We start from the raw sequence: 25,552 nt of genomic DNA, 5'->3' as shown, positions 1-25,552 counted from the left end.
TCAAACCATTGCTTTCCTCTATGTTAGCACCCTTGCTGACTAGTGTAATTATTAATAAGAAACATACACAAACAGAATACAAAGCTCGAACCAAGCTGGTAGACAGACTGACTAACTGAATACCTGTAGTTTAACAGAATGACTGATTGCCTGATCTGCTTTCCAGTCAAATAATTACCATGCCACATAGATAGACCATAACCTACATCTATTGTCTGGTAAGTCAACTATTTCGGCTTCAGCCCAATGACGCTCAATAAGCCTACACACAGCTTACGTAAGGCCGTGTCATAGTTCAGGTGGCTAGTGGCTGGTTTCCTAACGCGGAGGCCTGGGTTCCTGCCCGGGTCATATCATATGGGATTTGTGGTGGACAAAGTGGCACTGGGGCAGGTTTCCTCCGAGTTACAGTTTCCCCTTCATTCCACCAATTGCCCCACAATCACCCTCACCTATCATCTGGGGCTGGTACAATAGGCCAGAAGTGGCCGCAGTACCAAGTGGACTCAGGCTCACCCCACAGCATACGTCACAGCGAGTAACCGATGAGTTGACAGTTGTGTTATGGAACCCTGAAGCTCTTCTTTGCCACTACAGTAGGCCCTGTAAGGCGTAAGAAGACAGTTAAGTCAGATTAACGTTATGATCTATATCTCTAAGATCTATTATAATATTATTCTCGGCCGCGCCATAGCTCAAGTGGTTAGTCGCTGGCTTCCCACTGAGGCGGCCCGGGTTCGATCCCGAGTCTGGTCAAGTGGGATTTGTGGTGGACAAAGTGGCGCTGGGGCAGGTTTTCTCCGAGTACTTCGGTTTCCCCTACCAATCTTCATTCCACCAATTGCTCCATAATCACCCTCACCTATCATCTGGGGCTGGTACAACAGGCCAGAAGTGGCCGCAGTTCAAGGGACTTAGTCCCACCCCACTAGCAATAAAAAAAATAATATTATTCTCTCTTCGCCTCCTCTGGTCTTCACGTCGAACTGTGAGAACTGGGTGACATAATGCTCTATGATCTATATGTAACTAAGAACTTCAGTGCTATGTTTTGTTTTAAGCATCCTTAAACGGACGACCTAACAGATCATTAGCTATGCGAGGAATGTAGACGTCCCGCTATGTGACCGTCTTCTGGCTGTCGTGTTTGGGTTCTGTGTATTATGCTGTAATTGTCAAGTCTCTCGGTTTGACGTGTTGACCATGTCAAACAACTGTTGTTCTCATTAAGACGACACAGAAAATGTAGGTCTAGATCATGCTAGTCTCTAGTGCTGGCGGGCGATGTGTTAAGTGTGTCAAGTGAGTCCTATCGGATATGGCCTAGTGACTGTGAACTGTGAATCGGGAGAGATGTCAATGAATGGCTAAAAAGAAAACACGAAGAAACCTCAGAGAAGACTTGAATCGGCCTCTGTGTAGGCTCAGTTACGGAAAGCCTCGTGCAATTACCTCGGCTAGGAGACCTTCCAAATATAAAGCAGAAGCTATACTGCTTGTCAAGGAGGATTAGGTGGACAGGGCATGTAGCACGAATGGGGAGAAGAAGAATGCATATAGGATATTGGTGAGAAAGCTATAAGGAAAGAGACCGTTGGGAAGACCAAGGTGTAGGTTGGTGGACAATATTAAAATTGATCTTGGAGAGATAGGACAGGGTGGTATGGATTGGATTGATATGGCTCAGGATAGGGACCAGTGGAGGGCTCTTATGAACACGGCAATTAACCTTTGGGTTCCATAAATTCTGGGGAATTCTTGAGTAGCTGAAAAATTTACGGCTCCTCCAGAAGGGCTCAGTTCCATGAGTAAGTAAGTAAGTAAGTAAGTAAGTAAGTAAGTATTTTTTTAATGCTAGTGGGGTGGGACTAAATCCTTTGTGCTGCGGCCACTTCTGGCCTATTGTACCAGCCCCAGATAGGTGAGGGTGATTGTGGAGCAGTTGGTGGAACGAAGATTGGCAGGGGAAACCGAAGTACTCGGAGAAAACCTAGCCCAGCGCCACTTTGTCCACCACAAATCCCACTTGACTGGACGCAGGATCGAACCCGGGCCGCCGCGGTGGGAAGCTAGCGACTAATCGCTTGAGCTATGGCGCGACCTAGGTAAGTAAGAAATACTGCTTGAGAAGACTTGCAGGTGAATGCGGTTAAAATTTAACGAAATGCAACAGAGAATAATACGGTGTATCATCATCATCATGACTGCCGCAGGCCTTGACGGCTTCGATGATTCCTCCCCACTGCTCCCCCTTCCGGTTTATGCAGACAGTTTGGAGAGCTATGTCCTGCAATGATTGACATTCTGGGCAAGATTCATAGTCCTACTTTTTGTAACAACGTTTCGGAGACTGGAGGAGCCGGGATAGCGCAGTCCGTATGGTGACTGACTGGGTCGGTGTTCGATTCCCGGTAGTGCCAAGAATTTTTACTTCTCCAATCGTCCAGACCGGCTCTGGGGTCCACGCAACCTCCTATACAATGGGTACCCGGGGCTCTTTCCCGAGGATAAAGCGGCCGGAGCGTGAATCTGACCACTCACCTCCAACTAGTGCCGGAGTCAAGAAAATATGGATCTATGCATCCACTCCCCCATACGCCTTCCTGGCGTCATGCTTAATTAGTTAAGCACAGGGACAACTTTACAACTTTACCCTCGGACACTGGACTGTGACCCCGCCCTTAGGCAACTTGGGTTCAGTCATGAACTCTACCTTGTTCTGTGATCGGTTCAGACCGAAGATGAAGCGAAGTAGCGCAGGTTTGGAGGGTAAAAATATCCCTACTGATAGGTATATTCATGAGGCAGACCCCGTTACGGCTCGGAGTTGCATAATTTGTGCACAGCAAAGCGCAGGCGAAGGTCTTGTCTCTCGCAATTGCAAGCCTGAATAAATATTAATGGTTCGCAGTACAGGATGCCTAAGAATGTTACGGCACCAAAGTAGAACAACCTACATACATTTATTTTCAATCGGCTCTTGTCCTCTATGACTTATTCCTTGGAACACTTGGAACAGGACTTTCTTAAGAGCTAATATTGCCTCACCTAGTTACAAAACGTCCAGATTTTACAGAACTCAAACTCACCACTGTACATAATAAGGCACTTAAATCCAGTTCACAAAATTGCTCTCTCTCCGCTCTATTTTAGTATTAGGCTATCTCCTTCCATCTACAACTAGGTCTGCCATGTGGATTTTCTCATAAAATTTTCCGATTAAAATGCATGCATTTCTTATCCATGTCGTCCTCTTTTATGCAATCATAACTAATATTGGGGTAGGAAGGATGACGCCGTATGTTTACTGCAATAGAGACGTCCATGTATAAACGCTATTGCTGGCATAGACTGTAATTGTGTGTGTACAGGCTAACCTGGCCCAATGATTGAGGTTAACTGCTTCTATGGGACGCAACAATGAGGTGATGCCGATTCACCTGAGGACGGAAACAGATCCAGTTTCCGAAACGTCGTGTCCTCTGGTTTCTACAATACAGGACGATGGATAAAATCCAAAAACCAAGTAATTCTGAGTGTATCTGCTGGGTGCAGTGAGTGGCAGGTAACGCGAAAGATACAACCGGAATTATGGCAATGGCCCAGCTGTCCGGCATAACAAGTGTTTTTCTTTCCTTGCATGCGAATCCTGTGGCTGAGTATTGGCCACGACTGCAGCCTCCCAGCTTCCTCTTAATGCACGGCTTCTGATTATCTCACATCGCACTGACGAGTTATCGCTATTCATTTCATTTTTCCACCGTTGCTACGTAACGGGAGGTGAAGTGTCCTTCACTTCTCGTGTTTCCTTTGGCACGTAATGGAGCATCATTCACTTCTGTTGCATCTAGATAAGGCAGAGGTGTCACAAAGACTTCTTTCGCTTCAGCTGTGTTCGGTGCGAGATAATTAGTAGTAAGTCAGAGGACTAGCGACTTGGGACCGTGTGGGTAGCACGACACGTCACAGAGTGGATCATACGCGGTTCCTACGAGGCCGGTTGTTTTCATTGTAGGCCTACAGGTCTCACGGCCAGTGATATAAAGCGGGAATTGTCAAAAATGTATCAGCCATCGCTATCCCTGTAACAGGCCATGGAGGCCCATAGGGTTGTGGGAAGTTGAGGTTCCCACATTTTCTAGACAATCGGCTCACAGATGGCAGTAAGGTCGTCAGCCTTACGCGCCGGCCGCTCTTTACCCCCAACAATATTCCTGGTACTCATTTCTGTTAGTGGCTGAGTCGACCCCAGGGCCATAGTGCAGCTGGAAGGATTGGGTGAATTGAAAAAAAAATCCAATGACCTCATCGGGACTTGAACCCGCAACCTTCCGGCTTGTAGCATACTGCCTCAACCAACTACGCTATCGCGTATAAGCCATCGTACCATACAAAATATTTACGACGACATCTGGGACTGCACAGAAAACAAAAGAAAACAAAGATTCCAAGCGTTACGAAATTAGATTTGTGTGGTACAACCTGCTGCAGCCCAAAATGGGCGCGAAATCCGGGCAAAGATCATCGACAGAGCATATTGCGTCTCTGGTCGGTATGACGTTATCAAGGGCCACAACGCTGGAAGCGGCAATGAATGAACGCAGGAACAGTGAACTATGGTCTGCAGATCGCTTTTCCCATGGTCACCGATCGACCAAGGGCAATCCCGCTCGAGAGAACAACTGGAGAAATGACTGAAAATTTCAGCCTGAATTCTGCACATGCAGCTAAGTAAACAGGCCCAAAATAAATTCCAGGCTATAATGGATACATTCCTTCACACACCGCTGACCCTCCGAGGACAAAGTCAAGAAGGAAGCACACTACATCCGGTGTGGTGTTAATTAGGACACAACGCAAGGAATCTACTATAGGCCTCACATAGCAGGGTTTCCGGGAATTTATCCGATAAGGAAAACGTATGCAAAAACAAACGATGCGGCCCAGAAGGGACAAAAGTCATCAGATGTTGTCCTGTTTGCAGGGAAACGTCGTAAGACGAAGTTTGGATTCAGTGCGAGGGGTCCAAAAATTGGTCACATGAAGACGCTTCCAAATAGACCGATGGACGCTACTATTTTTGTGTTGCATTGTACACACGAATAAGTGCATTGTGGCTGATTTTCATCGTATATCCATATTGCATATTTTCAGACCAGCCTATTACTTTTTTTTTCATGTTATTCATACTTTGCACAATATAGTTTTTGACAAATTAATCGATATATAAATTCATGTACTTACGATTTTAACGAATAACAGTAGACAATATAATTAAATGTGTTTCATTCGGCAGGTCCAAATTACACGACTGTAATATTTTAAAGATATTCAAAAAAATATTTTTCATAAATTAATAGAAATTAATTATATCAAATTAAATTATATTGCAAACCATTTTTGTCAAGAAGAAAATATTTCTGCTTATTGTGATATCTGGGACGTTCTGCGTTCATTCAAAGTTAAGCGGCCAGAATTACACGGACTTCTCCTACATAGAAACCACAGAAATTCGTCCCGTGCCTCCGAGTAAGAATCGAATACACGACCCCGTTGTTCGAGCGGTAGAAACCAATACAAGGGCCGTGCCATAGCTCAGGCGGTTAGCCGCCGGCTTTCCAACGCGGAGGCCAGGGTTCGATCCGAGGTCGGGTCATGTGGGATTTTTGTTGGACAACGTGACAGTATGATGATTTTCCTCTGAGAATTTCTGTTTCCCTTGCCAAATCCTATTCCACAAACTGCTCCACATTAATTAAACATCCTATAATCGACGCCACGTACTGACAAAGTCGTTAAACAACCAGCTTAAGTAACCGACAGAGAGTACAGTCTTACACAGCGCGGCCTCTGTGATCGGCATATCTCAAACTACTAGTTACAAATCCTCGTCAACAGATACCGCTAACTATTCCATAAGACACTGCGGTATGTGGCTACAATTATAGTTTCTACTCATCTCGTCCATCTTCGCTCGTAACAAATATGAATTTGGACAGATAAGTTTTTTCACCGAAACCTGTAAGAAACAACATCCGGATTAGCGTTATAACAGTGGGCTAATTGGGCTGACTATGTACTCGGATTCAACAAAAAAGCACCTATAGAAATTAGGTGAAAAACATTTTGAAAGCTAACACTTCAAAAACTGGACAGCGGAGAGAAGAACAATATTAAAATGTATCACGATAAATGCGGTTTCGACAATTCGTATATGACTGAGACGTTCAGCCTCATATGCAGTACCGGGCATTTGTATTAGATGTGTTCTTATAAGTTATTTTAGTTCGCTCTCAGTAAAGAAAATTTATCTCTTGGTTTAATAAATTAAGCATCTTGCCATGAAAACACTAGGTGAAGGGAAGTGGTCAGCTTTATCCCCTGCCGCTTTACTCCCAGACAAACAGCCCTGCTGTGCCCTTTGTGTAGGTGGCTGGGTGGCTCCCAAAGCCGGTCTGAACGTGAAAAGAATAAAAAAAATTTTGTCTCTACCGGAAATTATGCGACTGCATTCTATATATATTTTTGAAATATTTTGGTGATTAAGGTGATGGTATTATGGCGATGGCATTGAGGGTATTTTCGGAGTAGCAGTGGCTATAGATTGGTTACTCCATTGATGGTATTTCAAGATGAAGTGGGTTGTATTTTGCGATGGGTTTGATTGTACTGTTTTAGTTCCTTGAGTCTAATATTTCTGGGAAGGTTCAGGAACTCTTTGTCATTATACACCACCACGAATGGTTACATCTCAAATCCTGCTATGAAAAATGAAAGCTGGAAAGAGAAATCTAGGCTTGTCAGCAGGAACAATTGGTTTATCGGAAACACAAATTGCATACGGAATTTCTAATATGCCTATATATAAGTTGTCTAAAATATAGAACGAAGATAAATGGCAAGAACATCTTATTAAAATTGGACGAGGCGGAAGAAAGGAGATTGATAACAGTGAGGGTAGATCGTGAGGGTAATTTGTGGTTCCGGTCTGCGTCATCATTTGTTTAACGCCGATTCATCAGAAATCCGTTATTTTCTTAACGTTAACGGGATATATGTACTTTCCAACGACAATGACCCTAATTACGGTAAACGAATTATTCCTTGTGGAGTACGGCACAGAATCCTCTTAAGGGCCTTTATGATTATACATAAAAACGTATGACTAGTTACTTTTATATTCTTTCATCTGCCGGAATTTTTAAATGTAAATAAAAAATATGGCTGTACGTGTACCGTGAAAATTCTGACGCCCGTCAGCTCTGTTGCTGCTTCTAAGATCTTAAAAATATTCTCTGTTGAATTGTCTGGAAAACCGTGAAACTAATGGTCAAAGTGAACTGGGTATGAAATGTATAAACAAAAGTAAACGTATCCCCGTAACAGGCCGTGGAGGCCCATAGGGTTGCGAGACCTTGAGGCTCCTACATTTTCTAAACAATCGGCTAACAGATGGCGGTAAGTTTGTTAGCCTTACGCGCCGGCTGCCCTTTAACCCCCCCCCCCCCCCAGGAAGATTCCTGGTACTCTTTTCTGTTAGAGGCTGAGTCGACCCCAGGGCCATAGTGCGGCTGGAAGGATTAGGTCAATTGAAAAATCCAATGATGCCAAAGGAATCGAACCCGCGACCTTCCGGCTTGGAGCATAGTGCCTCCAGGTATAATATACGCGTGTCCCTCGCTCACTCATGAAGAGGAGCCCTTCTTGAGAAGCCGCCAATTGTTCAGCTCCTCAAGAATTTCCCAGCATTTTATGGAACCTGAAGGTTCATTACCGTGTACACAAGAGCCCTCCACTAATCCCTATCCTGAGCCAGATGAATCCAATCCATATCATCCCATCGTATCTCTATAAGAATCATTTTAATATTGTACACCCACCTACGCCTTCGTCTTCCCAGTGGTATCTTTCCTTCTAACTTTCCCACCAATATCCTATACGCATTCCTCCTCTCCCTCAGGCGTGCTATACGCCCTGTCCATCTCGTCCTCCTTAACTTGATCAATCTAATTATACATACACATACATACACACAGACTGATGTGAGGGATTTATGAAGTACGCCGTTGAGATTAGTTCTGTTGGCATTATGCACATACCCAGTTTCATAAAGATTGGTTCAGGCGTTCAAAATTGACAGGGGGGGGGATACACAGAGAATGTGGCGATCGCATAAGCCTGTTTTCATTTTCCAAAATATGGAAAGTAGACTAAAAATGATGGGCTAGGATTTTCGACAGTGCATATTTTGAATTACAAAAAGAACACAGATTTACGAACGAAAAGAAAAAAAATTAAAACGTCTGAATAGAACGAATTAACACACAACAGATATTTTACCAAAACTTGTAGGCGTGTTTGAAATCTGTCAGCACAGAACATTTCACATGACTAACATTAGACGCATGTTATAGCAATCAGTGGAAGAAACATAAAATGTAATGTAGATTTCCTGTCGCTATGTTGTCAGTTCTTACAGATTACATAAACTTCGCCTCCGTTTCAAAACCTGACACTACCCATCCTCTTTGTTCGGAACAGCTCACTGATTTATGTAACAATGATTTAAAGAGCACCGAATGTACACAGAAAGAAAAACAGAAAAGTTTTGAATAAATCTTTGTCACTCGAAGTGTACTTTCTTCTGTAATGTAACTCCGTGTAATCCAGTAGAAGTACAACGGTGTTTCAGTGGCACATACTGCCTCGATCTTCAGGGTCGAAGAATGAGCCAAGCAAGAGGTAAACAAAGTAATTTTCCTACCGCCTGCTGAACCTTGTAACTTCTGAAATCGTCGCTTTTACACGAGATATGATGTTCTCACATTGGTGAACAGAAAGATCATGTAACAGTTTGTAGTCTACTTAACGACACTATAGAGGGGTCCAAAAAAATGTACCCACTCCTTGATAGTCAATATCTTTGGAACAAAATGACATGTAGTTACAATTCTTGCGCGGGGAGAGAGAGAGTCATGGTTTGTGTTCGAAGTGACCACCATCAGCGGGTAAACAGCGTCCATGCCGCCGAACTGCTGAGCGAACTACGGCTGTCAGTGTGTCCGGTGTGATGGCTGCACACGACGCTTCGATGGTTTCTCGTAGCGCGTTCAGTGTAGCTGGCTTTTGTCGACAAACTTCATCCTTCAAGGTTCCCCATAGGTAGAAGTCTAGAGGTGTTAGGTCTGGAGACCGTGGTAGGTACTCAATAGCAGCTCTTCGACTTATCCATCGTCCAGGTAGAGTGTCATCCAAGTACGCCCTGATATCTCGATGGTAGTGAGGTGGAGCACCATCTTGTTGTAGGTAAAATCTCTCATCTCCAGACAGCTCTCGAATGGCAGTGAAAATCGATATCTGAAGCATATCGAGATACACCTGACCAGTTACGGTATCTTCAAAGAAGAAAGGACCAATCAAACCGCGCGATGACAGACCGTCGGCTTCAAATTTATCCCGAATACGGGCAATTGTTTGACGTGTTGGTGTCTGAGTTCCAAACTCATTCTGCCATTGTCGTTGCACCTCTTTAATGTTTTCGTACTTGCAATACCACTTCAATACAGCCTTGCGTTGCTCAGAGAACAACCTTTCAGCCATTGTTGCTGCTGTCTTCTGCTCGCAGCGCGCACACGGCACGACACTCACGTGACTCATGTGACCTTCGCCATCTGTTGAGAAAACATTACACTACCGCGCAAGAATTGTAACTACATGTCATTTTGTTCCAAAGATATTGACTATCAAAGAGTGAGTACATTTTTTGGACCCCCCTGTATTAGTAATTCAGAGTCTACACATACGAACAAGTCGATGATATTGTATAAAAAATTAGAAAAGGATGATGAAGGAAGCGGTTGTGGCCTACTTTGAAATATTAACACAATATTTGCCTGGAGGAACTGACGAAGATAAACACTTAGAAAGAGGGTTAGGAAAGCTGTCACAAGTAAAGAGACCTTAGGTGGAGTTTGAACGGAAAAAAGTGAAGTAATGTGAAGTGTCCTTGTTCGAGTGCAGTGAAACGAACACAAGCACGTGCCCTTTTATGACTTTATATGTTTGGATTTGCACTGTGTGTACCTTGCTTAACGTATGTATTTTGTTTTGTATTTTTCCTTTTATATTATAGTCTTTCCATGTCTGTATCAGTATAAGATCTACTGCCACCGGGTGAATACCCAATTTCAGTAAAATAACAATAATAATAATAATAATAATAATAATCAGCAGCCAAGATAGCCGTCGTCCCAACATCGATTTGATCTTGTTACGTATTAAATACAAGCCCTAAATGTTACAGCTTCAGCCAGCTTGCTCTTCTCGAATCATTTCTTTGACCCTGAAGATGGAAGCAGTACTTCCCCTGAAATATTGATACATATTACCCAAACCACACGGTTCATATCCGATGAACCCACAATCTAAAGCACTTCTCTAATGAATTAGGGTCTATTCAAAGAGATGAATATTAAGATTAGGCCCTGCGTGGAAGTATAGTAAAAGATACAGTTGTCCGTGCTATTAATTAAGCACCATGCAATGAAGACAATTGACGGAATGGAGGTATAGCTCCATGCATACTTAACTTAGGCAATAAACTGAGACTAAATTTAGTTTCATCTGCCAGGAAGCTTTACCTCCAGGGAAAACGCACCGGTCCATACATTGGACTGGAGTTTGGGTGGGCTCAGAACCGGTCTGGGTGTTGCAGAGAAGAGAGACACATATATTGCCACCACAGACAATACAACCCCGATCTCTCGGTCATTCAGTCAGTAGCCTAGACGCTATACCGACTGTGAGATGGTCCTAATTGGCCGACAGTTCCGAAAATAGTATTTCGTTACTTACTTACTTATTGCGCTGAGCCCTTCTTGAGAAGCCGCCAAATTTGCATCTACTCAAGAACTTCCCAACATTTTATGGAACCCGAAGGTTCATTACCGTGTTCACAACAGCCCTCCACTGGTCCCTATCCTTAGTCAGATCAATCCAATCCATACCATCCTATCCTATCTCTCTAAGATCCATTTTAATATTGTCCACCCACCTACGCTTTGGTCTTCCCAGTGGTCTCTTTCCTTCTAGCTTTCCCATCAATATCCTATATGCATTCCTCGTCTCTCCCATTCGTGCTACATGCCCTGCCCACGTATTTTATTACTAACAAGTAAATTTCAGTACGGCTTTTCAGCACAAAATTTTACAAAAATTCGTCATTAGGTAAGGCGTTCTTTCCATTCCATCGGATTTCCATTCGGACAGCTTCTCCCCGGGCGACACAAGTGGGTGGCAGTAATTACACCGGCCCTGCGAGATGGCAGGACGGTAGACGCACCGTCAGCCCGCCTGTGTAAGACGCTCCTACTCCAGATCAATAGCGTTCGGCAGGCGGGTTGGCGCGTCACGACTGCCTAATCTCTCGAACCAGACTAAACGGTATTACTTTCAGCCAGTTTGCCAGTGGAGTAACTGTTTTTGTCTAACGAAATGACAATCCCAAACCAAAATTAAAAGATGCAGGTGTTGAAGGATGACAGTATTAGGTTATTGTTATTATTATTATTGTACTGCAATTGGGTGCTCACCCGGCGGCAGCAGATATTGCATTGATTCAGACAAGGAAAGACTATAACACAAAGGGAACAATACAAACACAGTACATACTACGAGCAAGGTACACACAGTGCAAATCCAACCATACAAAGTCATAAAAGGGCACGTGCTTCTGTTCGTTTCACTGCACTCGAACATTCACATTACTTCACTTTTTTTCCGTTCAAACTCCGCCTAAGGTCTCTTTACTTGTTACAGCTTTCCTAACCCTCTTTCTAAGTGTTTATGTCACAGGGGAAAGACGCTAGTGTGCCTGCAGGTAAACTGTTCCAATGTTTTATGGTCCTATTTACCAGTTCTCTGTATTCTGGAATGTAACGAGTTATACTTCGGTAGACAGGTACCAACGTTTCGGTGCAGAGTGGTGCCTCCATCTTAAGGTAAAGTATGTGTTGCTCCCTGAAGATGGAAGTGGTAATTTCGGCGAACTATTGATATCTACTGAACTACAAAGCATAATTTATTTTTACGAGACATTCTAAGCTGTCGTACTTTCAAACGAATTAATAAGAATCAAACTTCCATCAAGTGCAACATCTTAATATTTAAAACGCTTTTACATATTTCGGTCAATATTGGCCATCATCAGAAAGTAAAGCCAGTACTGTAAAGAAGATAGTTTACATAAGATAGACAGTAAGATAACTTAATCTATAAAATGATTGAGAGTATCAGTAAAATTAATTAGAAATCTAAAATTTAACAGCCCGATAGCGGCCGTATTTTGTTACTGTTGGTATGTAAAATCTCTTGCGTAATTGGTCGTATGTTCGTCTGTAGTATTGTGGGTGTGTGTGTGTGCGCGCGCGCGTGATACGGGGGGCCGTGGTGGTCAGTGGGATGAGCTGTACTGTAAAAGGCAACAGTGGAAGAACTGAACGTTGAAGCGTATTCTTTGCGGTCCGACACGAGAATATGCTTGTATAACGAGGGCCAGTGGGGCAAGCCGTGGTCATGGACAGCTCTGGCGAGGACCAAAAGCATTTCTACCGGACAGAAAAAGTCACGAAGTTGCAGTCAGCGCGATGTGAATATTTCAAATTCATGCCTACACTCTCCATAACTAAAAGAGTTTCGATACCTCAACAACATACCAGTCCTTTTAAACGTCTTGCAAAAATCGGTTGTGTTTATTCTGTTGTGTGGAGCTTTGTAAAGTATTGACATATAGGCAAATCCATGTGCTGGGGCACCATTAAATGTGAAATACAGAGGTTCTTTCTGTCTAAGAAAAGTGCATTTTTATAAGTTTATTGTTTCGCACTTCAGTGAAGTTTTTGAGTAAGTCTTATGACGGCAGGGATCACAATGACCTATGTCATAAACAAACATCCTGTGCAAACTGTATGCCCATAGTGACTCAAAGAGTGAGATGTAAACTCAGGAAGTGCAAATTGTATGCCCATAGTGACTCAAAGAGTGAGATGTAAACTCAGGAAGTGCAAACTGTATGCCCATAGTGACTCAAATAGTGAGATGTAAACTCAGGAAACAAAGCAAGCAACCGGAAATGGTGTAATAACAAGACTCTTTATTTCCATCACAGCGGAGGAAGGACATGACATTTTCAGTCTTACTGAACAGCCAAAAGTTTTCCACACACACAAAGTAAAACTCTTGCATAAATGTGAGTTTTCCTTGTGGCGACTGCATAAATTCAAGACAAAATGTTTTCAGGCATTTAGACGACCAGTATGCGCCGCTCTTTCGTTTCTAATGACGTCGTATTTACACACTTTCCTTTCTTATTGCCTATAATAAAGGCCCTTATGATTAGACAGTCTAAGAGACACGAGACTGGGAAAGGGAAGAATTTCGGGACCAGTGCGTGCGGGTATCACGTGACGACTCGGCTGCGTTCGAATGTTTGCCCATTTGAACTTTATAAGCTGTGCCTGGCTCCGTCATTACGATTCGTGTGACATTGATCCATGTAATCACACATATCAGAAGAATATACTTCCATCTAAATATGTGACTCCAAGTCCCTCTTTCGCAACCGGACAAGTAGTTTCCTGCTTATATGGAAATTCGAAATCATTACGGCGTAGATAGAGAACTACCGGTGAACTCCATCGTGAAGCAGTCCAGTACACTGCATATCTTTATACATAAATTATCTTCTGTTTTAATATTATCCTGTCGTATAGGCCTCGATGGAGTAGAAGCTTTCCACAGATTTATAATTCGCCGAGAAATATTCTGCTTTCATGGTAACCGAAAGTTTATTTCCGTGGTTGCAGAAGCCAACTATTTGATCTTATTCCTAACTAGTTCAACCACTACACAACATCACATAACATTTATCCTGGGCCATTCTACGCTTTCCTTGTATCCCAAGCATTATTAGCCCCTTGGCTTGTCCGGCAATTATTCTGTGCTAATTTATCGTCTTTTCCACAAGACAAACCTTGTCCATCTTGATTCAATAACCTTAGCAATACTGCGTTGCGTGTCACTTCTTTCGTCTCTTTAACTAACTGACGGATTTTCATGAAATTTAGTTTTGGAGGCCAAAACAACAACACCGTACTTTTCAATTTAGTACAATAGCCTTTCTGTTCTCCGCAGCATCCTGACAGGCCCTAGAACCCAAACAATCACCTATCTAGTGTGTAACCTTTCTTTGGGGGTAAATCGACCGGTGTGTGAAACTGACCACTTAACTCCACCTAGAGTCCGAAGTTAATGCATTGAGCTAAACGTTCATTTACCCATACGTCTTCCTGAGATGATGCTTAAGTAAGCACAGGAAAAGATTTATCTTTACTTTTTATCTTCTTTTCTCAATGGGCTCTTCCACCCCATTCAGGGCCCAGGCCTATTATTCAGTTCCGTAATCATTTTACACGGTCGGTGGGGCTCCTTGGACGAATGATCAGCACGTCGCAAGGCCGCTACATAAACACGGGACATTTCCCGATTTTTCTGGTGTAGTTGCACTGTGTTCCCCTCCAAAACGCATTACTGAAAACTATAATAGTTGCTTTATTCTCATGCCCATCATCATAACATGACCATGCCATGAACCCCTGCCCTTGATGTGTCGGTTCGCCGTAGAGAAAAGAGGTTCACGGTTCTTAAAACTGATCTTCATCTGTTCTCATTGCCTCACATATGACGGCTTAAAACAACAAAAAATTCCCCTCATCTATTACAGCTACAATAACGCCTATTCTAGCTACAAACTAGCAAAATCCGGAGTACCACAAGGGAGTGTGCTTGGGCCTTTGTTATATCTAATATACACTGCAGATTTGCCAACAACCAACAACACCACAATAGCAACCTTTGCAGACGATACTGCTCTCCTAGCAACAGACCGTGACCCGGCACTGGCATCGCAATTTCTTCAACACCGTCTGAACCTGCTACAAGAATGGTTCAAAAGATGGAAAATCAGGATAAACCAAACAAAATCTTCGCAGATAACATTCACAACAAAGCGCACACACTGCCCACCAGTCACAATCAATAATTTACAAATCCCAATACAGACAGAAGTAAAATACCTCGGCCTATACCTAGACCAGAAGCTAACTTGGCAGAAGCACATCAAGACAAAACGCCAACACCTAAACCTAAAAGTACGACAAATGTCATGGCTCTTAGGACGAAAATCCAAACTCAGCCTAGAAAACAAGACTTTAATTTACAAATATATATTGAAACCGATTTGGACGCACGGAGTTCAACTGTGGGGGTGTGCTAAGCCTTCGAACACCAAATAATTCAAAGACTCCAATCAAATGTACTGCGCTCCATAACCAACGTCCCATGGTATGTCTCGAACTTCACATTACACAGTGATCTTCAAATCCCACTCGTCACAGAAGAAATCAAAAGATATTCTATCATATACCACAACCGACTAATGGGACACGAAAACAGTTGCGTAACTGAACTAAGCAACCCATTAAACATCAGACGAAGACTAAAACGACAATGGCCCTCAGACTTAAAACACAGTGTTGAAGATGGGCAGCCGTACACAGCAACATAATGCATAGTATACTACATAGGAGAATCATCACTGGATGATCACTCCGCACAAGTGATTTCTTACAACATATTTAATTATTGCTCCATTGTAGAGTAGATTGTAAATTGCAAGAAATAATAATAATAAAAAAATCTATTACAGCTGGGGTCGATCACTGTGTAAGCCGTGTAAGGCCGCATGATGTACGGCACAGGACTGGCCTTACAAAAGCAAACATCACATGCGGTACTGACGGGCTCCACAATTATCCTTGCAGAAACGAAAGCTACGAGATGGTCCCGCGTACGGATGTAACACCCGCAGAGATTTCACAGTTACCATTGTCTGGGCGATGAAATGAAGGCGGTCATGTAGCATGTACTGTGGAAAGCAAAAAGAAAAAAGGCACAAATATCCGGTTGAAAATTCAAAGGTTTCATTTGCGAGAACTGCGAGTATACGGAGAGACTGTGTTATAGTGTCAAATGAATAGACTGAATGTTTGCGCAAAACCGAACTATATCAACATGTTATCAAACAGTTCACTTTTTATGAATGGAGAGTAGGCGAGTATTCATTGCCAGAATTTTTATTTTATTTAAAGTTGCCCTCGCTACTTCATTCATTCTCACACGTCAGTACTTAGCATCAGAGTCTCCTGTGTACTATGCAACCTTGTCACAACAAAAGTTACTGCCAGTCTTCATGGATTCTTCCTTTTCAATTCACGGCCCGCGGTTTTAGGATCAAGCAGCGCTTCGTACTGTGTTACTGGGTCCAATCCTACGCGTGTCTTAAAGTTGGATGGTGCTCACAAAACCGTGTGCCCTTTAATTACAGTATCGTCTTCCTTACGATTTAAATCGATTAACTGCATGCAGGGAATATTAATGAAAGAAACAGGGAAAACACTCCAGGAATGAGGTAGCTAGCGCAGGGGTTGAAGCAGGATCGGATGGATGGAAGGAGACTTCAGTGAACCGGAAATGTCTTCCTTTGGACGAACTGCACTCCTCAGGGTGGGCAACGGTAACGCAGTGCAGTATCGAGCAGGAGAAAGCGCAGATCACGATAAATGAAAATGAGAACGTGGCTAAACTAATGAGGGACCCAGGCCTGTCTGACGACGTAGGGAATAGCGAGAGATGGAAACTTGGCGCTAGAAACCTTGAAAGAGAAAGGAGAAATAGGAGGAGAAGGAGAAGGCGAAAGAGAAGAATAAGAATAAGAGTTTACCACTTAACGATTAATCGCTAAATTACTGTGTTGATGAAACCACGTTTTGTGCAGACATTAGCCACGAAATATATAAAAAGGTGAAGTTGTCCCTGTGCTTAATTAAGCACTATGCCATGAAGATGTATGGGGAGAATGGAGGCATAGCTCCACTCTTCTTGACATCGGCATTGGTCAGCTTCACATTCCGAGCACTTTACCTCCGGGAAAGAACGTCCAGTACCTGTTGGATAGGAGCTGGGTGGGCTCCAGAGCCGTTCTGCGCTCTGTGGAGGAGATAAAAATCTCTTTCATTCACCGGGAATCGAATCGCAGTCGTTCAGCTCGTAGCCCGTCGTTATACCGACTGTGTTATCCTTGCATTCCAGGAAATGTATAAATTGCGAAGAAAACATTATAAAAAGATTCTCTGATCCTTTGCTACGTTATCACTGTTAAAGTCAATTATTCATCTCAAGCTACGCTGCCTCCTCAGAACAAGAGACAAGTTGCACATAACACAGAGACATCATCAGGGTTGCATTAGGTTTCCACATAGAAAATGGAAAGGTACTATATGGAAAGAGAGGTTCTCCCTTAGTCTGACATTTTTCTAGTGACCATATTACTGTCAATGCGTCCTCTACGGAAGCAACGAGGCCATCACTGAGCATACGGACCCAGCAATCCCATAAATGCTGGGATAGCCCCTTAGAATGAGCCGCTATGCATCTACCCCTTCAACTAACCATCTATCTGCCTGTATGCCTGTCTGTAAAGAGAAAACACCCGACATCACACTTCGTAGGTCTGCTCTGGTCTGAAACTCCGAATTGGATGTGTTACAGGAAATTAAACAACGCTGGTTCAGCTGCAACATTCTTAAGCGTCGAATTATGTGAAATAATTATTCAGTGAACTTTTTTTTATTATTGCTAGTGGGGTGGGACAAAGTCCCTTGTACTGTGGCCACTTCTGGCCTATTGTACACGCCCCAGATGATAGGTGAGGGTGAGTGTGGAGCAATTGGTGGAATGAAGATTGGCAGGGGAAACCGAAGTACTCGGAGAAACCCTGCCCAAGAGCCACTTTGTCCACCACAAATCCCACTTGATCGAACCCACACCGCCGCGGTGGGAAGCCAGCGACTAACCGCTTGAGCTATGGCGCGGCCTTTCAGTGAACTTAAAATGGTTGGGAATGAAGGGCAGAGGCCTATTTCATGATTACGCCTGAACGTACTGAGAAATCTCACGGAAGAATCCAGTGAGGACTGCATCTCCTAACTAAGAGAGGCATGAAATAGTTTCGGAGAAACCGTTTTAATACTAGCAACGGTAAACAGATGGAGTTGAGGTGAGGTGGACACGTAGATGGAATGCGTGATACAAGAAACTCGTGGAAATTTGAGATGGGGAGTATATATGAAAGGTGATCACATTGAAGTTCGAGGTTGGCATTAAGGAAATTGGTTGTAGTGAAGTGGTTTCGACTGAGCAAGCGTAATTATAATAAGTTCGAAGGACGGGCTGCGTAGAGACAGTGATTAATATTCCGTAACAAGAGCAGAATAACTATTATTTCTAAAAGGAAATGATTATCTCTGTAAGAAAGTGAGACGCTCTTATTGAAACCAAAAGATGAGCGGTGGATCACAGTGGCCGCGCAGTCTAAGGCATGACATGTCTTCGCCCGCTCGAACACTGGAATCGTGGTTTCGAATCCCACTGAAGCTATGGATGTCTGTCTGTGTTAGGTTGCGGACTTGTGACGGGCTGATCCCCCGTCCGAGGAGTCCTACCAACTGTCTGAGATTAAAGAAACTGAAGTGAAACGAAACGTTTCACGGATGCCCTATGCTCCAAGCGAGAGTAAGAGGACTAGAACAGAGAGAGAGAGAGAGCGGTGACAGAAAATGAATGTAGCAGCTTAGTCTGAAACGCAGACAGGCACTGTCTAGAGACTACACAGTGCCACACCTCAGAGGGCAGTATTTTTGAAATAAAATGATTGAACAAGATTTAATCGAGGGATTCTTGGTGAACAGAGCTCTACCAATTGTCCCATGTTGTTTACTCATCTTAAACTGACGCTTGTATGCATTGAAGGATTAGTTTTAACGACACAGAATATTCTATGAGGTAGAAAAGAAAATAAAACACGGTGAAGATCTGGAGAAGATAAAACTAATGGAGTTCAGTTACTGAATTATTTATGTGTTGTGGGAAACATGTTTCTCACTTCGTGAATAAATGGAGGTGACATGTTTCACACAAATGTATGGAGACGGCAGGTCTGACCGTCACTCGCAACAAGTGTTTGCAGTCATCACGAACCACGCATACAGCTTGCATTGGAAGATGGGGAATATAGTGCGTACGCAATAGGCTGCCGTGGAAGACATTTGGAAAGCGTCCCATGACAGGCAGAGGTTGGAAGAAGTACATTAAAATGTATTTTCACGGGTATGAGTGACTAGCATCCAATGTTAGGATGACGAATTATAAAGGATATGAAAGGAAGCTGTCGTGGCATATTTCAAGATTATATGCCGTCATTAGTCTTGAGGAAGTGAGGGAATCCACGAAGAATATCATTAAAATTATTCGGTGTCCTGACCGGTACTCGAACGGGGCACTTCGCAAATACAAGCCAGAAGCTCTACCGACTGAGCTTGCTTGTTGAGTATGTAGTAACACTGATGATATTTTTCGGAATTTGACCCTTTTCGTTTTAATGTAGCAATCACAAACTCGGAAGCGAGACCTTGGGGCCTGCAATCAATACTTCGATGTTTTACATTTAAATAAAATTATTTTTTAAATTAGAGAAGAAGACTCTACGTTTTCCGCGGTTTTTTTAATAATAATGATAATTATGATGATAATAATTAGAGTCTTATTTATTTACGCGCGAACTTAAGAGCCAAAAGGCGAATTACAAAGGGAGCAGGAGCAAGAGAAAAGAAACGAGCACAAGAAATTCAAAACTACGCAATTTATATTATTTCATTATTAATAATTCCATTAATATAAATCAGAGGTATAATTAAAAGGGAGAAAAGTAGAATATATACACTTGCAATGAGGAAAATTGTATTTAAGCGACTGGAAGAGCCACGGATAATACAAAATGTGACAGCGAGGAGCAATTCGAGCTTTAAATATTGTACTAACAGGCTACATAATTATACAATTCAATTTAATTGTTTATTGTTTATGTGCCGAGTCAACAGCCGCAAGGCCAGTTACAGACACAGCTCAGTGCAGATACAGGTAATTACACTACGGACAAACACAACATAAATTCAAAGTCAAATTACAGGCAAGCACTGGAAGAAAACACACAATAATACAGAAAGCAAACAAACAAACAAACGAAGATGAGGAGTGCTGACAAGAACATGGTAACTAAGAACTACATAACACAGAACATTAGGAGCATGGACAAATATTATTAACAATTTTAGGTGGAGGGATGTAAATGTGTTTGAGAGAACCGCTCCGACTGCAAATATATCGAGATCTTCACGCACCGCGCCGGCAGCGCAGGCGCACTGAGCAGAAGGACAGTGTTTGTTAGAGACAAACACCAAACGCTGAGAAGCCGCTAAGATTGCTGGGAGGAACGCGAAGGGAAGTGCGGGATTTTAGGACACGATATACCTCAACAAAAAAAAATCATCAAAGTGATGTCTCATTTTATGTAAAGACTGTAGACTCAATTTCTCTAAATGAACAATGTAAGTACATAAAGCATGACGGGAAAGAACCGATGGAAGCGGACGCAGACTTCTGTTGGATGCGCTCAAGCTTATTGGCGTCAATGAAAGTGATACGGGTTCCAAACTATCGAGGCCAAGTCCACCTTGGACCTGACTGAAGTAAAGTATTGAATAATAATAATAATAATAATAATAATAATAATTCAATTAAATTCCATTTTGAATTTATTTACGTACTTACTGAACAGCCCAAAGGCCAGTTAACAGTAACAACAGCAGAACATAGGCCTGCGATTATATGTGTGTACAGATGTCAGACTACACGGGCTAAGGCCGCATTACGAAGAGTGGCGGACCGAGACAGGTCTGGTTTACATCAATTTGCTAGGCGGCCGTTTGTGTTACCTTACCCTTGACAATGCCCTATTTTTTTTATTGCTAGTGGGGTGGGACTGAGTCCCTTGTACTGCGGCCACTTCTGGCCTATTGTACCAGCCGCAGATGATAGGTGAGGGTGATTGTGGAGCATTTGGTGCAATGAAGACTAGCAGGGGAAACCGAAATACTCGGAGAAAACCTTCCCCAGCGCCACTCTGTCCACCAGAAATCCCACTTGACCAGACCCGGGATCGAATCCGGGCCGCCGCGATGGGAAGGCAGCGACTAACCGCTTGAGCTATGGGGCGGCCCTGACCATTCCCTAACTGCAATTTCTAACTGGCAGATTATCTGAGTCTAACCGTACATTCACGAAGTGAATACTAAAATTCATATACAAGGTTTCTCTCTCCAGACGTCAGAAATCCTGAAACAGATTGAGCAATGAATCCGGAAGGAAACCAAGCAGTGTACAATGCTGGCACACAGCTGGAGTGAGTCCAGATGCATGAGTCATTCTGCAGTGAACTGAAGAGCCCACAGCAGAGTCTGCCTCTTTAAAGCACTTGCCCCGTCTGCTTTAATGTTACAACGCTGAAGTTCGGCCACGAGTGAACTGTATAATGAGGAGCGCCGTAACTTGTGCTCCTCACCGGGTATAATTACAGTGATCAGGTCGAGGAGGAGGACATAGTGATGGCCTGAGGGCTGGACGGCCGGGTTCGATTTCCGGCAGTGTCATTATTTTCTTTTTCTCGATAGCGTCCAGACCGGCTCTGGGGCCCACCCAGCTTCTTAGCCAATGGGTACCGTGGGCACTTCCTCCGGGGATAAAGCGACACGCGCGTCAAGCTGAACACTCACCACCATCCAAAGCCGAGGTCAAGAACGGTGGAACTAAACCTTAACTCCGCTATACGCCTTCATCGCATAGTGCTTAATTAGTCAAGAACAGGGATAACTTTGTCTTACCAAGACAAGGAAGCTGAGATGGACAAGGAATGTAGTACGCATGGGGGCGAAAAGGAATGCATATAGGATTTTGGAGAGGAGGCCAGAAGGAAAGATACAAGTAGACGTAAGTGGGAGGATAGTATTAAGATGGATCTTAGAGAGACAGGATGGGATTGTACGGACTTTAACGATCTGGTTCAGGATAGGGACCAGTGGAGGGCTCTTGTGAACACGGTAATGAAATTTCGGGTTCCATAAAATGTTGGAAAATTCTTGAATGGCTTAGCGACTGTCGGTTTCGCAAGAAGAGCTCGGCTCCATGGAGTCAGTTAGTTAGTTAGTTAGTTAGTGTATTTATAGTTTTCACACGAATCCGCAGAATAAACAGAGACTGTTTTCTTATATAGCGTGGACCGCTTGGTTGTAGCGATAGCAATGCAGGAACTAGAGCTTAGGGTATTATTTAAACGCCTTTCCCGCTGTGTACCCTTCAAATATCTTCACTTCTGTACCACCGTAACAGAGAGGCGGACGAAGCGAAGCGTGGAAACCTAACCTCACTTTCTAACAAAGTGGCGCCGTTTCTCCCATCCCGCCCACAATTAAATTTCTTTTTCGTCTCCAATGACGTTCCATTTTTAATTATCTTCTACTATTCTTTCTTGCATCTCCCCCCCCTCTCGCTTTGTCTCTTTCTCTCTTCAGGCTTAAATTAATTAAGTACAAGGATTCTGGTGCTATTTCCTCCATCAGAAGGTGTGCAGTAAAGTCACTTATGAACCATTTGTGTACAATACCTTACAAGACTGCATAGTTGAACGACAATAATCGGACATTCTATAATGAAGACGTCATTCTTCTATTACAAACAAACTCCGGGGTTTTAGTCCGCAAGACAACTATACCGACCGACCGCCTCTGTGGTCTAGTGGTCAGAGTTCCTGGCTACAGATCGAGAGGTCCGGGTTCGATTCCCGGGTCTATACAATTTTCTGAGTAGTAGGTCTGGAACGGGGTCCACCCAGCCTCGTGAGGATAAATGAGGAAAGGAAATAGTCGCTCCGGTCTAGAAAACCGAAATTAATGGCCGTGGGGATTCGTTTCGCTGACTACGCGACACCCTCTATCCGCTAAAGTTGAAACTAACTACGCCGACAAGCGGCGGTAGCTCGGTCGCTCGGTCATTCTTCTTTTACTTATAAATTTTATTTACGTAGAACGGATACTTTCCCTCAACGCAGATGTTCCTACTACAGTATTGTGTGCCAGTCAGCACAGTTCGCTGCATTACATTAATTAAGCAGCTTTTATGAAGTACGGCTTCAAAATATATACATACATATACAATAATTGCATCCTTTATTTCGGATCTTTCACTAATTCAGACTACCCCCCCCCCATTCTTAGCCGCAAACAGTGAGGTTCCGCTATATACACACTGCGCCAATGTCCAGTTACGCATTCAGAAAAGTATTTTTTGCAGTTTCTTTACTTTAGTGGGGTGAGACAGTCCCTTGTACTGCGGCCACTTCTGGCCTATTGTACCAGGGTGATTGTGGAGCAACTGGTGGAATGAAGATTGGCAGGGGAAACCGAAGTACTCGGAGAAAACCTGCCCTAGCGCCACTTTGTCTATCAGAAATCCCACTTGACCAGACCCGGGTTCGAACACGGGCCGCCGCGGTGGGAAGTCAGCGACTAACCGCTTGAGGTCCTTAGAGTCTAAACCAGGCAGGAAACCAGCACGAAGCAGACAGCAAGCCGTTTTATCTTCTCCGTACTGATTACTTGCTTGGCTTACTATTTAACTGTGAAGATGGAGGCGACATGTTCCTCCGAAACGTCTGTTGTCTTTCGACGGACTTCACGACATTATATCCCAGAGGACGAAATATCCGCAAGATACTTGCAAATTCAACAGACAGAAGCAAATTTTCTCCTCCCGGGATATGGCTTCTTTCCCTGTCAATGTCACAACAGATCCATGTACACTTATAGCTGAACCTTTCAACAAGTAGTAACATTCACATTGAGAGACATAAATATACTCTTCACACTTAAGTATGAATATTTGGAAAGAGGATCGAATCACACCGAAAGGTCTTACAGCGATATCAAACACCGGTTTAATAGCCGGGCCACCGTACATACGTGTATTGTGAAGAGTACTGAGTAAAACGTAAAGCTATCCTTGTAACAGGTCATGGAGGCCCATAGCGTTGTGAGACGTAGAGGCTCCCACATTTTCTAGATAATCTGCTCACAGATGGCGGTGAGGTTGTCAGCCTTATGCACCTGGCGCCCTTTACCCCGAGGAAGATTCCTGGTACTCATTTCTGTTAGAGGTTGAGTCCACCCCAGGGCCATAGTGCGGCTGGAAAGATTAGGTAAATTGAAAAATTCAATTACATTTTCGGGAATCTAATCTGCGTCAAGTGCGTCAACCAACCACGGCACCGCCTGTTCCCGGGAAGATTATGGCGTCCATAAATATTACCTACACGGCAGGTAAACAGAACAAGACAGGATGTTGTCAGGAAAGTTAAATTTATACACATTAATGGCTAATGGAGTAGACAGTTAAGTTAAACAAGGGTTTTCATAGCTCTCGCCACGAAGCATGGCAGTGAGCTACCACCTGTTGTCATATGATTGGACCGTGCAATGAACGAAGCTCCTCATGAAGGGTGAAGTGTTGCAGCAAAAGAAGAATAAGACGTGAAGTTGTAAGGATATAAATGGAAATTTTCTCACAGAACCAAAAAACTGAAGAGAACAAGTGAGAAATCATCAAGGGATGGATTTAACCCGTTGGCACACACAAGATATGACATAAATTGCATGACAAAAGAAGTGTGGAAAGGCAGATGTAGAGGGGTAGGGCGACATAAATCAGGTCAGGCCAGGATAATCCATAATCCGTGGAATGAAAAAGAAGTATATCTGTGACTTATTCAGTAGGTAATTCGGGGACAGAACGCCTGTTATGTTTTTGTTCTTAGTGTATTAAACTACGCTTGCAAATGCACAGATTATACTTATATGTCAAATGACATGATGTTCAACCAGTAATTAATTCGAAAGCTGGGGGGAAGAAGTGGTGGTTGCCTATTTTAAGTATATATCCTAGTATTTCTTGGAGTCTGGATAGCTTATTTGGATTAGCGACGGGATACGGGCTTGACGGCCCAGGTTCGATTCCTGGCAGTGCAAGATTTTCCTTTCCACCACAGCGTCCAAAACCGACTCTGGAGTCCACTCAGCCTCCTATTCAACGGGTACTGGGGCTCTTCCCCCGGGGGTAAAGTGGCTGATCACTCACCTCCACTTCCCCATACATCTTCATGGCATAGTGTTTAACTAATTAAGCACAGGAACAACTTTACCTTTTACCTAGCATTGCTTAGAGCAGCCATGTCAAACATGCGGCCCCCATACCCACAAAGTGCGGCCCCTCAACTTTCAGAACTAATTGATATTAAAATCAATATTAAAATTTTAGTAGAAATATTTTTTGTAAAGACAATTTTCCAGCAGACCAGAAGACAAGAAGTCTCACGCAGACATAAATTAGCAGGCTGCAGGAAATTCAATGTTTTGCTATTTCTAACATAATTTCTTGTGTAATCTCTCTTTTTACATATTGAAAAGCTGTTTGATACTTGTCAAAAATGGCATTC

General features: G+C 43.3%; 1 long non-coding RNA gene across 2 annotated transcripts in view; it reads right to left on the bottom strand.

Annotated features, from left to right (window-relative positions):
- The window catches only part of LOC111865256, a 195,368-nt gene that overhangs the window by 14,966 nt on the left and 154,850 nt on the right, over positions 1-25,552 (bottom strand). The window contains exon 3 of one of the 2 annotated variants that reach the window (XR_004513111.1): positions 536-603. The exons of the other annotated variant lie outside the window; for it this stretch is intronic. This is a non-coding gene — a long non-coding RNA (uncharacterized LOC111865256). Of the gene's footprint in view, positions 1-535; positions 604-25,552 lie in introns of those variants that run through there. 2 annotated transcript variants of the gene reach the window in all.

The sequence above is a fragment of the Cryptotermes secundus genome, unplaced genomic scaffold (genome assembly GCF_002891405.2).
Source record: "Cryptotermes secundus unplaced genomic scaffold, Csec_1.0 scaffold975, whole genome shotgun sequence".
NCBI classification, from domain to species: Eukaryota; Metazoa; Arthropoda; class Insecta; order Blattodea; family Kalotermitidae; genus Cryptotermes; species Cryptotermes secundus.
This window is presented reverse-complemented; position numbering and strand designations above follow the sequence as displayed.